Source organism: Monodelphis domestica, chromosome 1 (genome assembly GCF_027887165.1).
Source record: "Monodelphis domestica isolate mMonDom1 chromosome 1, mMonDom1.pri, whole genome shotgun sequence".
Taxonomy (NCBI): Eukaryota; Metazoa; Chordata; class Mammalia; order Didelphimorphia; family Didelphidae; genus Monodelphis; species Monodelphis domestica.
This window is the reverse complement of record NC_077227.1, coordinates 625,478,672-625,498,447: the sequence shown is the minus strand read 5'-3', so window position 1 is coordinate 625,498,447 and position 19,776 is coordinate 625,478,672. Positions and strand designations below refer to the sequence as shown.

Genomic DNA, 19,776 nt, shown 5'->3' with positions numbered 1-19,776 from the left:
TGAATTTGGAGAATACCTGTCACATGAGGAGCTCAAGAAATAGAACCCTATTATAAGACAGGCAATTAGGAGCAAAGATAACACTCAAGTTATAGGTTTTACTTTCTCTCTCTCCTACATATATATATATATATATATATGCTGTATCTATATATATACATACATATATATATATGTATGTATGTATGTATATATATATTGAGCACTCTATAATCGAATCTTACACTCATTAGAGTAAATCTTCCAGATATCTAGTGGTTATGTCCACAGCCCTGATGGAGGAGAATGAGAGTATTCTGGTCCCAAACAGAAGTTCAGTATCTTGTCCTGGAAGGTCCCTGATGGGCTCATGTTAATACTCTGTATTAAACAATTAAGTTTACCTGCTCTCTTTAGACAGGACTATAGAATAAAAACAATAGTATCTCTCAGTCTAAACGATATAAGATTTAAGACCACTGGACGTTCAGTTCCAGGTAGTTTGCTGACCTCTTAGCAAAACTGTGGTCATGGCAAATACCAGGTATTTGGCAAAAAGACAGCTCTATTTTCAGCGATGGCTACCACCACCATCACCACCCCAACACAAAAGTCTTTTAAAGTCAATGTGGTAATATTTGCTGTATCTAATTGTGTTCATGAGATGTAGGATGGAACGATGGTGTTCCAAAGGAAATGAACTAAAATTAAAAAACTTCTGTGACTGGGATATTATAAGAGCCACAGTTACTGTGTGAAAATTGGAATAAAATGCAGAGACAGAGAAAAAAATGGCAACTAATAATGGTGATGGAAGTATTCTGTAGTTTCATAACCACAGATGAAAGTACAGAGAAAAATCACATTTAGGTGAAACTTCTAAACTTGTTAGTAAGAGCATTTTTAATATGTATTTTATAACAATAGTTCAATGATCCCATTGTAATATAACTCAGAATCCTAGAATTGTAAGGGACTTAGAGGGCAAATGGTCCAATTCCCTCCTTTGTGGGTGAATCGATTATTCAATATCTTAAAGACAAGGATACATCAGTCTCAGCATGAACACCTCTAATCAGGGGGAGAACACTATCTCCTCAGGTAAATCACATTACTTTTGGAGAGGTCTATTTTTTAGGAAGTTCTCTCACTGAGTTGATATCTGATTCCCAATAATTAAGGATCATATTATACATTTAGACATGAAAATGACATTCAAGGCCATCTTATCTAAATATTTTCAATTTACAGTTGAGGAAACTGAGGCTTACAAGGTTAAATGATTTCCCCAAAGTTGTCAAGGCATTAAATTGAAGATAGGATTTGAACCCAGTACCTGTGATGCCAAATACAGCATTTGTTCTACTCTACCACATGAATTCTTGCCCACTGAAACAAAGTAATACAAGTGTATTCTCTTTACCTTTCAAATATTTGATGGCTACTATCATGTCTCCTAAATTTTTATATTCTTGAAGCTAAGTATTGCAAGCTTCTTTAATCCCCATATGGCATGATTTCAATTCCATATGTAAAATCTAGTTGATGTTCCATTTTCCTCATTTATACATTATACTTGGTTAAATGATTGAAGTGATAAAGGCACATGAGTTGCTCTTGTTAAATCCTGAATTTAAGATTTTTATCCAGTTCCTAAATGCATATTTTAATTAAAGAATCTAGTTTTGTATGGATCAGTTACACTAAACAGAATATTATTTGTGTCCTCAGAGAAGAGGGAGGGGAATTAATGCCCAGAAGGTAATAACTTACTTCTGCATCTTGTAACTGCTCAAAAAGGATATTAAGTTTCTGGCAGAAGTATTTTAAGTAGTAATACCATTTCCCCCTTTCTGTTGTTCATAACCATCCTTTTAAATTCATATTGTGAATATAAACATATACATACACACACACATATATATATATATATTTAATCTCTGTCATGGCACATGGACTTCTCTTTAGTTATAAATTTTTGTTGTACATTAGAGCAAAAGTTAGATCAGGGCTTGGGAAATGTATATATGCATAATATATATGTGATTTTTCCCCATAATGTGTTCATGCTATTCAATTTTCCTACATATATGGATTTTCTCCCATAATATATTTTTGCTACTCAATTTTCCTAGCTTGATTAAGAATTGTGGAAGCTTCTGTCTCCTTGAAATGGAAACTCTTGTTTGCTTTTTTTCTCTAAATTTCAGATAAATACCCTATCTGAAGTCAGCCAAAATTGCGCTGTCATATGAAAAATGTGAGGCATTACTGAATCCATAGATATGCAGCATAGCCCAGTAGGCCTATTCTGGGTTGTCTATGAAGATGGAAGAAACAATGAGTGGGTCTGCTTTAAAGATATGGCCCAAAGGGGTGGGGGCGGAGAGGTAGAACAACTTGGGGATGTTTTTTTAATGGAAAATGTGTTTAAAGATAGGGCTGGAAACTTCTACTTTTCTCCATGGTCCTGACTTCCCACTTGCTCGTGATTATGGTTCTTCATCTCTATGGTAACACTGGGGAAGGAGGAAAGGCTCAGAGAACTAAAGGAAGGCACAGGGAGAAAATACTGATAGGAATGCATCCCCTAAATAGAATAGGCTAAATCATTTTTCAAGGCTAAGCTGCAAAGACAATCTTAAACCACCCTTAAATGAATATTTTCTGTCTTATATATATGTTCCCAGGTCCTAACTTTTGCTCCAATGAAACAATAGGCTAGTGGTTTTTCCCTCTCTCTTTTTTCCAATATTTTAAATTTATTTTTTCCCCAATTACAAAAACAGTTTTCAACATTTTTCAAAGAATATTGAGTCTAGAATTCTCTTCCTCCCTCCCCACCTTCCCAATGCTCTCTATTTGAAATGGTAAGCAGTCTCATATAAATTTTATGTGTACACTCACATAAAATATTTTTCCATATTAGTACTTTTGTAGAAGGAAACTCTAATTAAAAAAAAAAGTAAGAAAGAAATTGAAAAAAACTTTGTTTTGATCTAGATATAGACTCTATCGGTTTTTTATCTCTGGAAACAGACGGTATTTTTTATCATTAGTCCTTTGGGATAGTTTTGGATAATTGTATTGCTGAGAATAGCTAAGTTATTCACAGTTGTTCACTGTACAGTATTCCTGTCACTATATTACAATGTTCTTCTGATTCTGCTTTTTTCACTCTGTTTCAGTTCATGTATATTTTTCTAGGTTTTTCTGAGCTTCTCCTGTTTGTCATTTCTTACAGCACACTAGAATTCCATGACAATCATATACTATAACTTACTCAGACATTTTCCAATTGGTAGGTATCTCCTCACTTTCTAATTCTTTGTCACCATAAAAAGAGCTGTTTTAAATACGTTTGTACATATAAGTCCTTCTCCTTTTTGATTTTTACATCATTGGGATAACAGCACTGTTTTTAACCCTTTGGGCATAGGTACAAATTGCTCTCCAGAATGACTGAATCAATGCATTTAGTGTCTCAATTTTCCCATATCCCTACCAAGTTTTGTCATTTTTCTTTTCTGTCATAATAAACAATCTGATAAGGTGTGGGCTAGTACCCCAGAGTTGTTTTAATTTACATTTCTCTAAACAATAGTGATTTAGAGCATTTTTGGCATGACTTCAGAGTTTTAACTACATTGTCTGAGAATTGCCTGTTCATATCCTTTGACTCGTTATCAACTCGGGAATGACTTATATTTGATTCATTTCTTTATGTAATGAAAAATGAAGCCTTTATTAGAGAGATTTGTAAAAAATTTTGCATTATGATTTTGCAATTATTATTGTGTTTTACTTTCCATCTATCACCTCCGTTTAGTTTCTGACCACCATTTCTCCAAATTTGCTCTCCTTTCTATCAGTGCCAACCCCACGTTCTCTTATCCCCTTCCCCTGCTACTATCCCGTAGGGTAAGTCAGATTTCTACATCCAATTGATTGTGTAAGTTCTTCTCTCAATGGGCTAATTCTGTTCACCTCTTTCTCCCCCCCCCACCCCGTAAAGCTCTTTCATGCCTCTTGTACGTGAGATAACTTACCCCATTCTATTTTTCTCATCTCCCCTCCTCCCAATGCATTCCTTTCTCTTTCCTTAATTTTATTTTTACCAACATTCTATCATATTCAATTCACAGCCCTCTCCCTCTGTCTATGTATGTTCCTTCTAATTGCCCTAATAATAATTAAGTTCTTTGGAGTTCTAAGAATCAACCATCTCTCCATGTAAAGATTAGGTTACTGGTTTCAATGAACAATGAAAATCTAGAACTAAAGAGAAGTCTGCATACCATGGAGGCTAAAATAATGTCAGCCTGGAAAAAGAAGTCCTGAGCTCTAATTCTGGCTGTTTTTTAGTATTTTTTCATTGTCAAGCCTTTTGGGACTCAGTTTCCTTATTTGTAAAATGAAAGTTTCCAAATAGATGAACTCTATTATTCTATTCAGTTGTTAGTTCATGGTGCCATAAGGAAGAAATCTCAACATTCCTCATTAACCCTCTAAATATCTATGTTTGTTATTATCTTATTCTGTATGAAAGTAAAAAAGACACTGAAAAATGGCATGATTTTTTCCTGATCCCTGATAACAAAAGTGTTACAGACAGAGAGTCAGACCTCTTAGCCCTCAGCTTTGGAGCACTATGTATTCTAGAATTATCATTTCCTTTTGCGGCTAAAACTTCTCCAACAATGAAAATAACCTGTGGCTGGGTTAACAAGGCTAGAGAACTGTTAAAGAATAAAGAATGGGATTTAGGGGGAAATCTCCTAAATCCCATCCTACCTATTTTCATTTTTTGAAAGAAGTCAGAGTTTTTTTTATTGTCTATCCCAAATCCTGTCTACAATTTTCATCCTCTCTCCTTGTCAGTACCAAAGGCAACAGTCATGCATGAGTAATGATTATTGTTTTTACAACAAATGGCTCATAGCCTCCAGCCCACTGTTAGGTTCTGTGGCCTCATAAACAAGACAAAGGAGAATTTAAAGTCAGAAAGAAAATATTCACAGTCATGGAGTCCTGACTCTCAAATGCCAGATTATCACAATAAAGAAACTAAAAAAACAAATACATATGTGGAGAACCAACCTAGAAACTCTACATTTTCTCTAAATAGAGAAGGGACCAATGAATATGGACCTGTTGGCATTGCCATGATCTTCACTCTCAGATCCACCTCATTAAAGTTACTCTCTAAAGATGGAAAGGAATTCTTACAAAAGTAAAAACCTATGACAATAGTAGTATTCTAAGTCACCTGTTTGCTTGAGAAAGAATAAATACATAAAAGCCCAAGGTGAGGATTTCCTAGGGGGCAGTGGGATAGATTAAGATGAATAGGATATAGAAATAAAAATAATTTAATGAGATCAAACAAAAATAAACTGCACAATATTATTTCATATTCATACAGGACTTCAACATTTTTTCACAATTTTTCCTCACAACTATTTAAGATAGGTAGATTAAGTAGATTTAGCCCCATTCATAGATCAGGTAGTTGAGGGACTAAATTAAGTGACTTGCCTGTGGTCTCAGCAATCGAAATCTTCTGCCTCCAAGATCAGGAGTGATTCTACTGCATAGATTCCTCCTCTTGAAAAGAAATGACTGAAACAAATGCTCATGCCCTTATTTTGAAATAAGAGGCAAACTGAGCAGATGCCTCAGGAAGGGGAAAAACCAGCACTGAAATGATGCTAAACTTGGAATGATGTTCTCTGATCAATAATGCTCATTCTTCTCAAAAGACAAGCACTATTGTGTACAAGTCTGTTTACAAATGCTCAGCTGGGCCATGGTTTCCTAATTTAGAAAACACATTATGTTTCTAAATTAATAGCATTTATATAATAAGTTTAATAATGAATTTTTATCACCGGGTCTGAAATAACTTTGTTCACCAATACTCAGTGAATCCCTCAGTTCAAGATCCTTGACCCCATTTCATAGGCTACAAACTAATTTACATGAATATTTTACAATTTATTCTGATATTTAAGACATGGGTAGTTTTTTCCAAACTGAAAAGGAAGCTGTATTGACATCTTTTAGACCTCTTATTTCCTACTGTTCTTCCTCCAAGATTAGAACAAGGTTAAATAATGAAACACTTCTTTGTTTTTTTATGTCTTTAAGTTATAAGATGGTACTAATTGTTCCAACAGCCATGAAGGCCGCTGAAGCAGGCACTATGGACTGGTTAATGCTTGGTCAGACACTAAAGATGCCAATGTCATCCACTGCATCCTGGGCTATGATCTGGTGTTTTGTTTTGCCATTGGATATTGATGACTCTGGAAGAGAGGGTGAGACTGACAACTTGGTGTCATTCAGAGCCTTACTTAAATCTAATTCACTCAAAAGTCAAAATATCACCCTGTGATGTCACTGGTCCTCTTCAAAAGGAAGGATGACCAATACACTAATGAATCAATGAGCACTTAATAATAGGCCAGGTACTAGGATAAATGCTTGGCATCCAAAGAGAGGCAAAAAAAATAGTCTCTTCTCACAAGGAGCTTGCACTGAAATGGGAGAGACAACATAAAACAATTATAGATACAGGATAAATTGGAGATAATCAACATAAGGAAGAAGAGCTATTAATCTCTGACTGTGGAAGCAGTTTCCCACCTGGGAGACTTGCAGACCAGGGGATTCATAGGTCCAGAATAAAAAAAAATAAAGTAGCTAGTTTGCTAGATAGCAAGACAACTAGATAGCTAGATAGGCTGTACAGGGGTATATGAATTACTAGGGACAAGAAATAATTTTAATATGGTTTCATTTTGTAATAATGCCTATAATAATAATAACAAAAAACATTTGTAATTCTACTGATACCAGGCTGATTCAGTGTCTGACCTTGACCAGATTAAAACGGATTAAGCTGGTTTTCCCACCTTAAGTTTGTTCTCTATCAGGTTATCAGATAGATTTCATGCTTGACAAGGATATCCCATTGCTCTCTTTAGTTATGGCTTTAATATTGTTGCTTTTCAAATTGAGTCTTACTCCAAGGAAATGTGTAAAAGTTGTACCTCTTAAAGAACATGCTTCAATGACTGTTAAAGATGAATGTAGAAACTGTTGATAATGGGAAGTCAGTGCTATCAAGGATCAATGAAACTTACAACAAAATACTTACATCAACAAAGAAAGGAAAGAATATTCAAAACCAAAAAAAAAAAACCCCAAAAAACCACCAAGAACAAATGAGCCATTAATTAAAAAACAGCCAAATTTCCCTTGATGTTGCAATCCCTCCAACATCATCCTTGAACTGCCTATCTGGTCCTACCTTCTCCATTCTGACTTCTTGTGAACTGTTTAACTACACATTATCCTCTTATCCCAAGTCTCTTGCCCCCAATTCTAATGCTGATCTTGCCTTGCCTTTGCTTCTAGTCCTAGCCACTGAATGGAGCAGGAAAGAATCACAAAACCATGCTTACTGGGTTCATTACAAAAAGTATCTCAACTGGGTCCTCATTATGTTAAGGCAATTCATTTACACCTCTCAGATACATTATTCCACATATTGTAACACTTTTTCCAAACCTTTCTATCCCCTCCTCAAAACTCCTGCCCTTCCCCAAATCTTCTCAGTTCAGAACTTTGCTCCATTATTTCATTAAACAAAAATACAAAAAAAAAACTTCACCCAGAACTCCCTTCATCAAATCTTCTCAGTTGAGAACCTTCTTCCATTATTTCATTAACCAAAAAATAACAATAATAATAAAAAACTTCACCCAGAACGCCTTCTTCTTCCCTGCTTTTCTTACATCAGTCACACTGACTTTGCCTGCTATCATATGAAGATTGGATTTAGCTATCTCCTGATTGTAACAATGAAGATACTTAGTCTGACAAAATCAGGAATGTCTACACCCATACTTAAGAATTAAGTATTCAGGAGCATGGCCTTTGATAGACATGTGCAGAAACAGCAGACAGAACCCTGGGCTGTCCTAAGTCAAGCTAAGCTACCATTCGTACAGATGAGATGCAGGAAAGTGATGTAAAACCTTCCATATATTTCACATCACTTCCTCTCTTTGCTCTCTTTCCCTGGAGAAGTGGCTCTGGCTGGTCTTTTCCTGTGAGCAGGCCTGGGCTCCAGTTCGGTCCTGGAACTGGAGCCTGGAGGAGTTCCCTCAGACAGCTTCCTTGAGATGGTCACGTGGTGAATGATGAGACTTACTCCCTTTTACCTTGGCTCTAAGGGGAGGCCCCTTGGCCAAGGCCTTGAACTCCCGCCTGGCTCAGCCTGAGTAGGAGTAGTTATAACTCTTTTCCTCTCTCTCTCTCTTTCTTAATTTTTTTCCTCTATATTAATTAAAATCACCATAAATTTCCAGCTGACTTGGGTATTTTATTTGGGATATCCCCTGGCAACCAAATTAATTTAGATTTTGTCACAACTATAAAATTATCCTTACAATCACTTTCTTTATTCTCGGAGAGGATGTCTTTCTTCCCGTCACATCAAACCCATATATATATACCCATGTAATCACATTCCATCTCATCTTCTCCAGTGGATTTCCCCCTCTTTTATCAATCTTTAGTGTCTGCCAACTTACTGCTTCCTTTCTGTCATGTCTACACTCATGTCTCACCTCCCTCAAAAAAACCTCACTTCATCCATCCATATCCATTAATTATCATTCGATATCTCTCCTCTCCTTTATGGCTAAACTTGAGAAAGACATCTACAGTCTAGGCATCTACCTTCATTCCTCATATGTACTTTTAACTCTTTGAAGTCTGATTTCCAATCTCAACATTTAACTGAAAATGATCTCCCCAAAATTACCAAGGATCTCCTAATTTCCAAAATTTATTTTATTATTTTCTCATGCATCATCTTTATTGACCTCTCTGTAGCCCTTGACATTATCAATCAACCTCTTCTCTTTGATATCATCTTCTCTTTGGTTTTTGTAATATCCTACCTGTCTTATTGCTTATTCTCATTCAACTTTAACCAGGTCTTGACTGCTATCCATGAGCATCCCCCAAGGCTTTCATGTGGCCTTTTTACTCTTCTCTATATATACTAATTTGCTTAAAATCCCAGATGGATTAAATTATCATCTCTAAGAGGAAGATTCTCAGATCTATTTCTCCAACTTTAACCTCCCTCTTTACCCTCTAGTCTCACATCTCCATCAGGCTACTAGACATCTCAAACAAGATATTTCATCATCATCTTAAATTCAGTGTGTCTAAAACTGAACTCATTATTTCTCTCCCCAAAACTGCCCTCTTATGAACCTCCCTTTTACTGCTGAGGGCAGAATCCTTCTCCCAGTCACTGAGACTCACAACCCCAACTTCTTATTCTCTCTCATCACATATATTGCCAAGTTCTCCTGAATCCACCATCACAATCTTGCATGTGCTTCCATCTCTTCACTGACACTCTTATAGAGCATAGTCACCTCACAACTGGACTATTGCAGTACCCTTCTAGTTAAGGTCTTTGGCATAATTATCCCCCTACTCTAGTCTATCTTCCGCTCAGTAATCAAGGTGATTTTCCTAAACTGCAGGTAGAACTGTGACACCTTCTTATTGAATAAATTCCAGTGGCTTCCTATTTTCTTTAGGATCAAATAAGGCATCCTTTTGACTTCTAAAACTTGTGATAGCATGATCTCTTATCTTTTCAGTATTCTTATACCTTATGCCCCTGTCACATATTTTATAAACAAGTAACACTTGACTCTTTGATTTTGCTCAAAGAAGTCACCCTGATTCAGGCTAAACCCCCACCTCCCATGACTGGTATACTCTCTCTCCTCTATTCCACCTCCTGGTTTCCTTGGAATCCTTCAAGTTTCTGCTAAAATCTCCCCTTCACCCAAAAGCTTGCCTTTCTTCCTTAATGCTAGCACCTTCCTTTTGAGATTGTCTCCAATATGCCCTGTATATATCTTGTTTGTATGTAGGCAGTTGCTAATTCTCTCTCCCATTAGATTGGGAGCTCTTTGAAGGAAGGGACTGTCTTTGTCTCTCACACTTAACACACCTTCTATCACTTAGTAGGCCCTTTAACATATACTTGTTGTCTTCACTTGACTAATCCTCAGACAAAAAACAAAGACCTTTTAAAGGACCTGGCAGCTGAGTTTCTCTTGATTCCTTCACAGTGTGATATAGACTTCTTGAAGTTGAAAGGACAGCAAGAATACCAGTAAACACAGTTGTTAACTATTGCTATGAAGACAAAATGCTTGTTGGGGGCTAAATAGCCATTAGCTAAACTAAAATGAATGCCATTTTTACAAATGAAATCCAATTTTTCATTCAAAGCTACATAGAAACTCTTGTAGGAAGCAGTTTAGGTGATGCTACAACAACTGTGCATCTTCATTAGTGTAAATAAAGATTTCAGGTAATGTGACTCCCTTGTTATTCAGTCTTTCCATTGTGTCTAACTCTTCATGATCCTTTTGGGGTTTTCTTGGGGAAAATACCAAGGTGGTTTGCCATTCCTTTCTCCAGCTCATTTTACAGATGAGCTAATAGAGTCAAACAGGTTTAAGTGGCTTGCCCAGAATTACACAGCTCACTAGTATGTGGGGATAGATTTGAACTTATGAAGATGAGTCTCCCTGACTACTGACCTTGTGCTGTATATAACCTGTGCTACCCAGCTGTCCAAATTTACTCCAAATTGAGGTAATGAGGAATTTTAACAAATATACTGACATACTAAAAACCATAATTAGTCTGCATTAACAGAAATTCCCAAATGGAAATGGAATAATACAACATGACCTTGAATACTACATTTCATGAAATGTTAAAATGTTTTTCTGAGACATGGAAAAAAATGCTTCAACTGATTTAAATTCCATTAAAAATCTCTAATAGGCTTCAATAACGGCTAGATTTGGGGGGAGGGAATAGAGTGTTTACCAAAGATTTTTTTTAATAAGCCAATATGATACATGTGGTTTCATGATGAAAAATTATAGAATGTGTCAAAATGTTGTTAACTCAACACCAAACAATGTCAAATAAATGACTGACTGCAACAAAAGAGCATTGTATTCTAAAAGGCTTTTTGAAGATGTAAAAAATTGTTAAGGTTTATTATGTTCCAAAATATACTATTTATTTTGTCATGGTTAATTTGTACACTGCTATTAGGCTTATAACTTCTTAAAATATTGCTTGTTGCTGTTTCCTTTAATTAGTTAAGTGAAGTTTTTGCTTTAGTCCAAGTTTATCTGCATTTTTGATCCACATATTGGCCAGAGACACCTAAATAATCCAAGGGGACAAAATAAGACTTGTAACAGCTACCAACAAAGTGCTTATCACCCTGATATAAAGGACTGTTGGACTGTAAAGGAAAACTGAAAAAGACAGGTCTGAGGGCTAGTTGTATTTCCTCTTTCCTTCTATGAAATAATTTTATGATAGTTACAGGCTAAAAGATTCCCACCCCCAGCTGAACTTTAGTCAAAATTCAGATCCTTTCCCTCAGTTCTTAAAGAAAATATATGAATAATACCTCACACAAACCACAAGTACATACCCTGGTGAGAAAACACAGTAGAATTTTAGGGAAGGAATGTGTTGTCACTGATAGAAAAATATGACCTCGGTAACCTCCTCTTCAATGGGATAGGAGTTGTTTTTTCTGTAGTAGGGACACATTTCTGCTGAATCATCTGAACTTTCTCATTCCATCCTGCATTGTGACCAACCAGCTAAGGGTTGCAGGCTGTGGCCACGTAACAGAGTAAAGTTAATAGGCTTACTCAGACACTGGGCAATGGAAACCCAAAGCACAGATTATGCTTCTGTAGAATGTCATGAACACTGTGTGCTAACCAACGAAACAGGCTACCATCTTGTTGAAGGTACCTGAGCTTTAGGGTACAGAAACTGGAGTAGGAAGGAACAAATGAAGAGAGACCATTTACTCTACAGAGTGCATTGTCACATGTGTTTGTTATGACATTTTCCAGGTGGCTTTGTGTGACTTGTTCTTTTGATCTTGAGGTACTTCATCTGCATGTTTTCTTAGACACAACTAACAGGATCCAAAAGAAACTACATTTTTTTTAAGTTTTGGAAAATTTTATTTAATCAATTAATTTAGAATATTTTTTTCATGCGTACAAGATTCATGTTCTTTCCCTTCCCTTTCCCTTCCCCACACCCCTTCCGTTAGCCAACGTGTAATTCCTCTGGATTTTACATGTGTCATTGATTGAGACCTATTTCCATATTATTAATATTTCCACTGTAAAGGGGTAAATTTAGGGTTTTTTGACTAATATATTATGCTTATGGTCACCAGGGATTAATTCAAATTAAAAAAAAATTACTCAAATCAGTTTGGAAATTTTATAGTAGTTTAATTAATATAGAGGGAAGGAATTAAGAAAGAGAGAGGGAAAAGTGTATAATATTTCTCTGGGCCTAGCCTGAGCCAAGGGGAATTTGGAGACCTCAGCCAGGAGGCCTCCTCCAATATTTAATCTAGGTTGACTTCCAGCCACAAGACCTCCTCCGAGATGAGGGACCTCCTAGGAGGATGGCTTTTAGGAAAGGTAAAGGAAAAAAAGGAATCAGCCTAAACTCCAAGAGAGCTAAGGGAAAACGTCTCACCTGACCCATGCCAAGACGCCAAAAAGCTGCCACAAGCCACACAGTTAGTCGAACCCAACTTCTCCAAGAGAGAGACCCCGAGCTCAACGCCTCTGCCACCAAAGAGAGACCAGCAAGAGGAAGTGATGAGAATATATAGACTTTTTTTTTTACATCACTTCCTGCATCTCACATGTACCAATGGTACCTTAAGCTTGACTTAGGACAGCCCAGGGGGTCTGTCAGTTGTTTCTTATTTGTCATTTTCTAGTACATGTCTGTCATAGGTCATCCTCCTCAACACTTAATCCTTAAATAGGGTTGTATATATTCCTGATTGCTAGACTAAGCAGGGTGGAGTAAATCTAAAATTCATAGCACTAGGGTGATCATTTAGAGTTTACATCCCCAATCATATCCCCATTGACCCATGTGATCACGCACTTTTTTTTCTTCTGTGTGTCTATTCCCACAGTTTTTTCTCTGAATGTGGATAGTGTTCATTCTCACAGGTCTCTCAGAATTGTCCTGGGTCATTGCATTGCTTCTAGTAGTGAAGTTCATTACATTCAATTTTGCCACTGTGTATTAGTCTCTGTGTATAATATTCTCCTGGTTCTGCTCCTTTCACTCTGCATCAATTCCTGGAGGTCATTCCAATTAACATGGAATTCTTCCAGTTCATGGTTCCTTTGAGCACAATAGTATTCCATCACCAACAGATACCACAATTTCTTCAGCCATTCCCATATTGGAAGGCATCCCCTCATTTTCCAATTTTTTGCAACCACAAAGAACGCAGCTTTGAATATTCTTGCATATGTCTTTTTCCTTATTATCTCTTTGGGGTATAAATCCAGCAGTGCTTTGGCTGGATCAAAGAGCAGACAGTCTTTTATCACCAAAAGGAACTACTTTTTAAAGGCCCATAAGATTCTGTAACACTCAGGAAGGACTGCAAAACAAAACACTACTGTAAATATTTAGTGATTGATTAAGTGGACTTGATAGGAGCACCAAGTCTATTAAGTGTCTGAAGAATCTCAGAGACATGGCAGACTCTTAATAAATATTATTGAACATTGAAGAAAATGACAATGATGAGACATCCTTTCAAAATCTATGGGATGCAGCCAAAGCAGTACTCAGGGGGAAATTTATATACTTGAGTTAATATATCAACAAATTAGGGAGGGCAGAGGTCAATGAATTGGACATGCAAATTAAAAAACTAAAAAGTGAACAAATTAAAAATCCTCAGGTGAAAACTAAATTAGAGATCCTAAAACTCAAAGGAGAAATTAATAAAATTAAAAGTCAAAGAACTGCAATTTAATACATACAACTAGAAGCTGGTACTTTGAAAAAAACAAATAAAATAGACAAAGTATTGGTCAATTTGATTAAAAAAAGGAAAGAAGAAAACCAAATTGATAATATCAGAGATGAAAAGGGAGACCTCACCTCTAATGAAGAGGAAATTAAGACAATCATTAAAACTACTATTCCCAATATATGGCAATAAATATACCAACCTAGGTGATATGGATGAACATTTACAAAAATATGAATTGCCTAGACTAACAGAGGAAGAAATAGAATACCTAAACAACTCCATATCAGAAAAAGAAATTGAACAGGTCATCAAAGAACTCCCTAAGAAAAAATCCCCAGATCCAGATGGATTCACAAATGAATTCTATCAAATATTCAAAGAATAACTAATCTCATTTTTATGCAAACTATTTGACAGAATAAGCAAAGAAGGAGTTCTACCAAATTCCTTTTATGACACAAATATTGTACTGATTTCAAAGCCAGGTAGGTCAAAAACAGAAATAAAACTACAGACCAATCTCCTTAATGAACATAGATGCAAAAATCTTAAATAGAATACTAGCAAAAAGACTCCAGCAAGTGATCATGAGGGTAATTCATTATGACCAGGTAGGATTTATACCAGGAATGCAAGGATGGTTCAATATTAGGAAAACCATCCACATAATTGACCATATCAACAAACAAACAGACAAAAATCACATGATTATCTCAATAGAGGAAGAAAAAGCCTTTGATAAAATACAACACCCATTCCTATTGAAAACACTAGAAAGTATAGGAATAGAAGGGCCTTTCCTAAAAATAATAAACAGTATCTATCTAAAACCATCAGTAAACATCATCTGCAATGGGGACAAACTATAAGTCTTCCCAATAAGATCAGGAGTGAAACAAGGATGCCCATTGTCACCTCTATTATTTAACACTGTACTAGAAACACTAGCAGTAGCAATTAGAGAAGAAAAAGAAATTGAAAGTATTAAAATGGGCAATGAGGAGACCAAGCTATCACTCTTTGCAGATGATATGATGGTCTACTTAGAGAGTCCTAGAGAATCAACCAAAAAGCTAATTGAAATAATCAACAACTTTAGCAAAGTTGCAAGTTACAAAATAAACCTACATAAGTCATCAGCATTTCTACATATTTCCAATAGCTCTGAGCAGCAAGAATTAGAAAGAGAAATTCCATTTAAAAGCACCTTAGACAATATAAAGTACTTGGGAATCTATCTGCCATGACAAACACAGGAACTATATGAACCCAACTATAAAACACTCTCCATACAATAAAAACTAGATCTAAACAATTGGAAAAATATTGATTGCTCTTGGGTAGGACAAGCTAACATAATAAAAATGACAATCCTACCCAAATTAATTTACTTATTTAGTGCCATACCCATTGAACTACCAAAAAACTTTTTTACTGAATTAGAAAAAAAACATAACAAAGTTCATTTGGAAGAAAAAAAGATCAAGCATATCCAGGGAAATCATGAAAAATATGTGAAGAAAGGAGGCCTTGCAGTCCCAGATCTCAAACTATACTATAGAGCAGTGGTCATCAAAACAATTTGGTACTGGCTAAGAGACAGAAAGGAGGACCAGTAGAATAGACTTGGGGTAAGTGACCTCAGCAAGACAGTCTATGATAAGTCCAAAGATCTCAGATTTTGGGACCAAAATCAACTATTTGATAAAAACTTCTGGGGAAATTGGAAGACAGTATGGGAGAGATTAGGTTTGGATCAACATCTTAAGTCCTACACCAAGATAAACTCAGAATGACCTTAATATAAAGAAGGGAAACTATAAGTAAATTAGGTGAACGCAGAATTGTATACATGTCAGATCTCTAGGAAAGGAAAAATTTTAAGACCAAGAAAGAGTTAGAAAAAATCACAAAATGTAAAATAAATAATTTTGATTACATCAAATTAAAATGTTTTTGTACAAACAAAACCAATGCAACCAAAATTAGAAGGGAAGCAACAAATTGGTAAACAATCTTCATAACAAAAACTCTGACAAAGGTCTAATTACTCAAATTTATAAAGAGCTAAATCAATTGTACAAAAAAATCAAGTCATTCTCCAATTGATAAATGGACAAGGGACATGAATAGGCAAATTTCAGTTAAAGAAATCAAAACTATTAATAAGCACATGAAAAGTGTTCTAAATCTCTGATAATCAGAGAAATGCAAATCAAAACAACTCTGAGATATTACTTCACATCTAGCAGATGGGCCAACATGACAGCAAAGGAAAGCAATGAGTGCTGGAGGGGATGTGGCAAAGTCTGGATATTAATGCATTGCTGGTGGAGTTGTGAATTGATCCAACCATTCTGGAGGGCAATTTGGAACTATGCCCAAAGGGCACTAAAAGACTGTCTGCCCTTTGTTCCAGCCATAGCACTGCTGAGTTTGTACCCCAAAGGGATAATAAGGAAAAATACATGTACAAGAATATTCATAGCTGCACTCTTTGTGGTGGCAAAAATTTGGAAAATGAGGGGATGCCCTTAAATTGGGGAATGGCTGAACAAATTGTGGTATATGTTGGTGATGGAATACTATTGTGCTCAAAGTAATAATAAAGTGGAGGAATTCCATGGGGACTGGAACAACCTCCAGGAATTGATGCAGAGTGAGAGGAGCAGAACCAGGAAAACATTGTACACAGAGACTGAAACACTGTGGTACAATTGAATGTAATGGACTTCTCCATTGGTGGCAGTGCAATGATCCTGAACAACCCAGAAGGATCTATGAGAAAGAACACTATCTACATTCAGAGGAAAAACAGTGGGAGTAAAAACACAGAAGAAAAACAACTGATTGATTACATGGGTGGAGGGGATACGATTGGGGATTTAGACTCTGGGTGAACATCCTAGTGCAAACATCAACAACATGGAAATGAGGTCTGATCAAGGACACATGTAATATCATGTAATACATGGAATTGTGCATCAGCTAAGGGAGAGGTAGGAGAGGGGAGGGAGGGAGAGAATATAATTCTTGTAACCAAGGAATAATGTTCTAAATTGACTAAATAAATTTTTCAAAAATAAAATAAAATATAATATTGAAATGAATGAAGATTTCATTATGAAATGGATTAAGGCTTCAATATGTTAAGGAGTTCTAATTTCACTGGTTTTCGTCCTTCCATCATTGCAGTTTCTTCTTTGATTTTCTTGATAACCTACTTCCCTCATGAGCTCTACTCAAGTCTATAATGCCTCATTCATCTCTTTTTCACTGAAAAAACAAAAGCTCTTACACTTTCATCTTCCCAATTCCCTCCTTGTTCTATTTTAAAGTCTCTCTACATCTTCAATCTTCCATATCGGTCATCCCTTGATACCTTTCTTTGGGAAGAAACTAACTTTTCTTTTTACCAAAGTCAAACCTTTATTATTCCTATCTTCTTTAGCCCCACTCGCCCTGGGGATCTTATAACACTTAGAGGCAGGTGTTCTTAGTAGTCACAAATTACAGAAGAGAGAACTGAGGCAGATGGAAGCTAATGGACTTGTACATGGTGACATATTTAATTAATGTCTCAGGTCATATTTGAACTCATTTTTTCTGACTCTGGGTCTAGTTTCAACCTGAAGAACAAGATACCTACATGAGAGTACTCCTTGGTGTTTTGTCCCCTGCCCCCTACTTTACTTCCTCCTTTTCTGTGTTGTCTACCCCATCAGATTGTAAGGTCATTGAGAGCAAGGACTCTCTTTCTTAGCACAGTGCCTGCCATTTTGTATGTGCTTAATTAAGATTTAATCTTGGATTGGTTGCCTTAGTTTCCTCATTTGTATAGTGGAGATAATAATAGTATCTATTGTAAAGAGCTTTTTTGAGGATAAAATGAGATAACATATACACAGAATTTTATAAACCTTAAAGAAGTATATAAATGCTAACTCCTATTATGTAGAACAATCATTAAATTGTGGGAAAGAATCACTAAGTTTCATAGAAAGGAAAGTAAAATTATTTCTGCTAATAATATAACAACATTTAGGGTAATCTACATTATCTACTCAGAACAGGCCTTGATATAAAATTCACCTTTTAATAATTTCAAAATATATCGATACTTCTGTTAGATACGATGAGCTTAATTACAATGGTATCTATCTGAACAGACGGGAGAAACCAATAAAAAGGTTCAGCGGCTGAGAGGGCAACGCAGCAAAGCACTGTGGAATGCTTAGGGCGTGTTGGAGCACAAAGGACAACACGGCCATCCAATGCAGCTGAAGAAGTCTCCAGGTGTAACGATTTTTCATGCCACTGGACCCAGGCTTCCAACGCTGAGAGAGTGGGACTGTCTCTGTGCAATGACTTTTCCACTTGAATCTCCTTCACCCACAAGTGTCTTTGTGCACTCATCTATACACCATAGATGAAAACCCACAAAGACAATTGTCATTCTCGGTTACCGAGAGATTACTACCATTCAGAGGACATACAACCATTTCAAGCAAAAATAGGAATTCTTATTTTAAGATAGTTCCTTCAGATGTTACTTATGAACTAACTCCTCTTAAATGTATTTGCTATTTTTATTTCTCACATATTTTACACATACATAACAACTGTCCTCCTGGAAATAGATTTGAAAATATCAAATCAACTTTTCAATTTCCATGTTTAAATGGTTCCCATATGTCTCTTGTTCTGTTTAGGGATACTGGTTCTTAGAGCTCTCCTCCACTGCCCATTCCTGACAAGTTCAGGGAAAATCACCATTACTGAAGACAAATGTTCTTTTCTGTCATGTAACTTTACTTACTCTCTCTAGATGATGTATTGGAAGCCAGGTTCTTAGGGATTGCAGCTCCCAGACTATCAGCAACTCTTTCTTCATTTATGTTACTGGAGATTGAGAAAAAAAAAGTCTCTTCCTAATTGCTATTTCCTAGCTGCCTCTACAGGGGACACTTTTAGGAAATGTGTAAATTATCATGCAGGTACTCCTCTCACAAAGTGCTTCTATTTCAAAAGTTAATTTAGAAATATGTTGTTTGGCATTCAAATCACGTTTTTCCCAGAGAAATTATGCTACAAACTTTAGTTAGATTTGTAGGCTGCCAACAAAGTTGTATTTAACCTTTAATATACCTCGATTACTATAGCAATGGTAAGATTTCAATTTCAACGACAGCTACTTGCCACCGAATACTGTTTTCAATGAACTCGATGTTAAGAACACATTTTCCCACCACCATCAGTACCACTGGCCTTCTTCCCAATCCCACCTCTAGCATCAGGGAGATGGGGCACAATCAGAGGTTGAGTCAAATATTCCTGGGGATGCTACTCAATGCATTCAGAAAGAACTGCGTTCTATGACCTGGGGAAGTCAATTAACCTTTCTCCACCTTAGTTGCCTTACTTATAAAATGGGTTTTTAATAACAAGGGCTCCCACCCTTGTTGTAAAATTAAATGAGATAAAAATGTCTTTAAAGTATATACAAACCTTAAATGGTAATTATTATTATTACTAATCAATAATTTCTTAATTTTCTGTCTTTCTAAGGAAAAACAATAGCACTTCTGTAGACTACTAGACTGACAATAATATTGCCCAGCCATCAAATGATCACTACAGATACTGCTTTACCATTGAACTTGTCACCATTCAATTTAAAAAGAAAACACAGTTTCTCAAGAATGGGAGGGATCCAAAGCTCCTGATTTTTTGCCCCATGTTACACAATGACAGGGTCCATCCTATGCAAAACAGAAAAGGAGGAGAGGTCCCACTGACATGCCTGAGCCTCTTAGAGGGTATCCTCT

General features: G+C 36.1%; 1 protein-coding gene across 4 annotated transcripts in view; it reads right to left on the bottom strand.

Moving 5' to 3' along the window:
* PAK5 (p21 (RAC1) activated kinase 5) overlaps window positions 1-19,776 on the bottom strand; it is a 320,486-nt gene that overhangs the window by 144,292 nt on the left and 156,418 nt on the right. Inside the window, exon 2 of one of the 4 annotated variants that reach the window (XM_007476699.2) lies at window positions 12,634-12,725. The exons of the other annotated variants lie outside the window; for them this stretch is intronic. The gene's annotated coding sequence lies outside the window, so the exon portion shown is untranslated. The remainder of the gene's footprint in view (window positions 1-12,633; window positions 12,726-19,776) is intronic. 4 annotated transcript variants of the gene reach the window in all.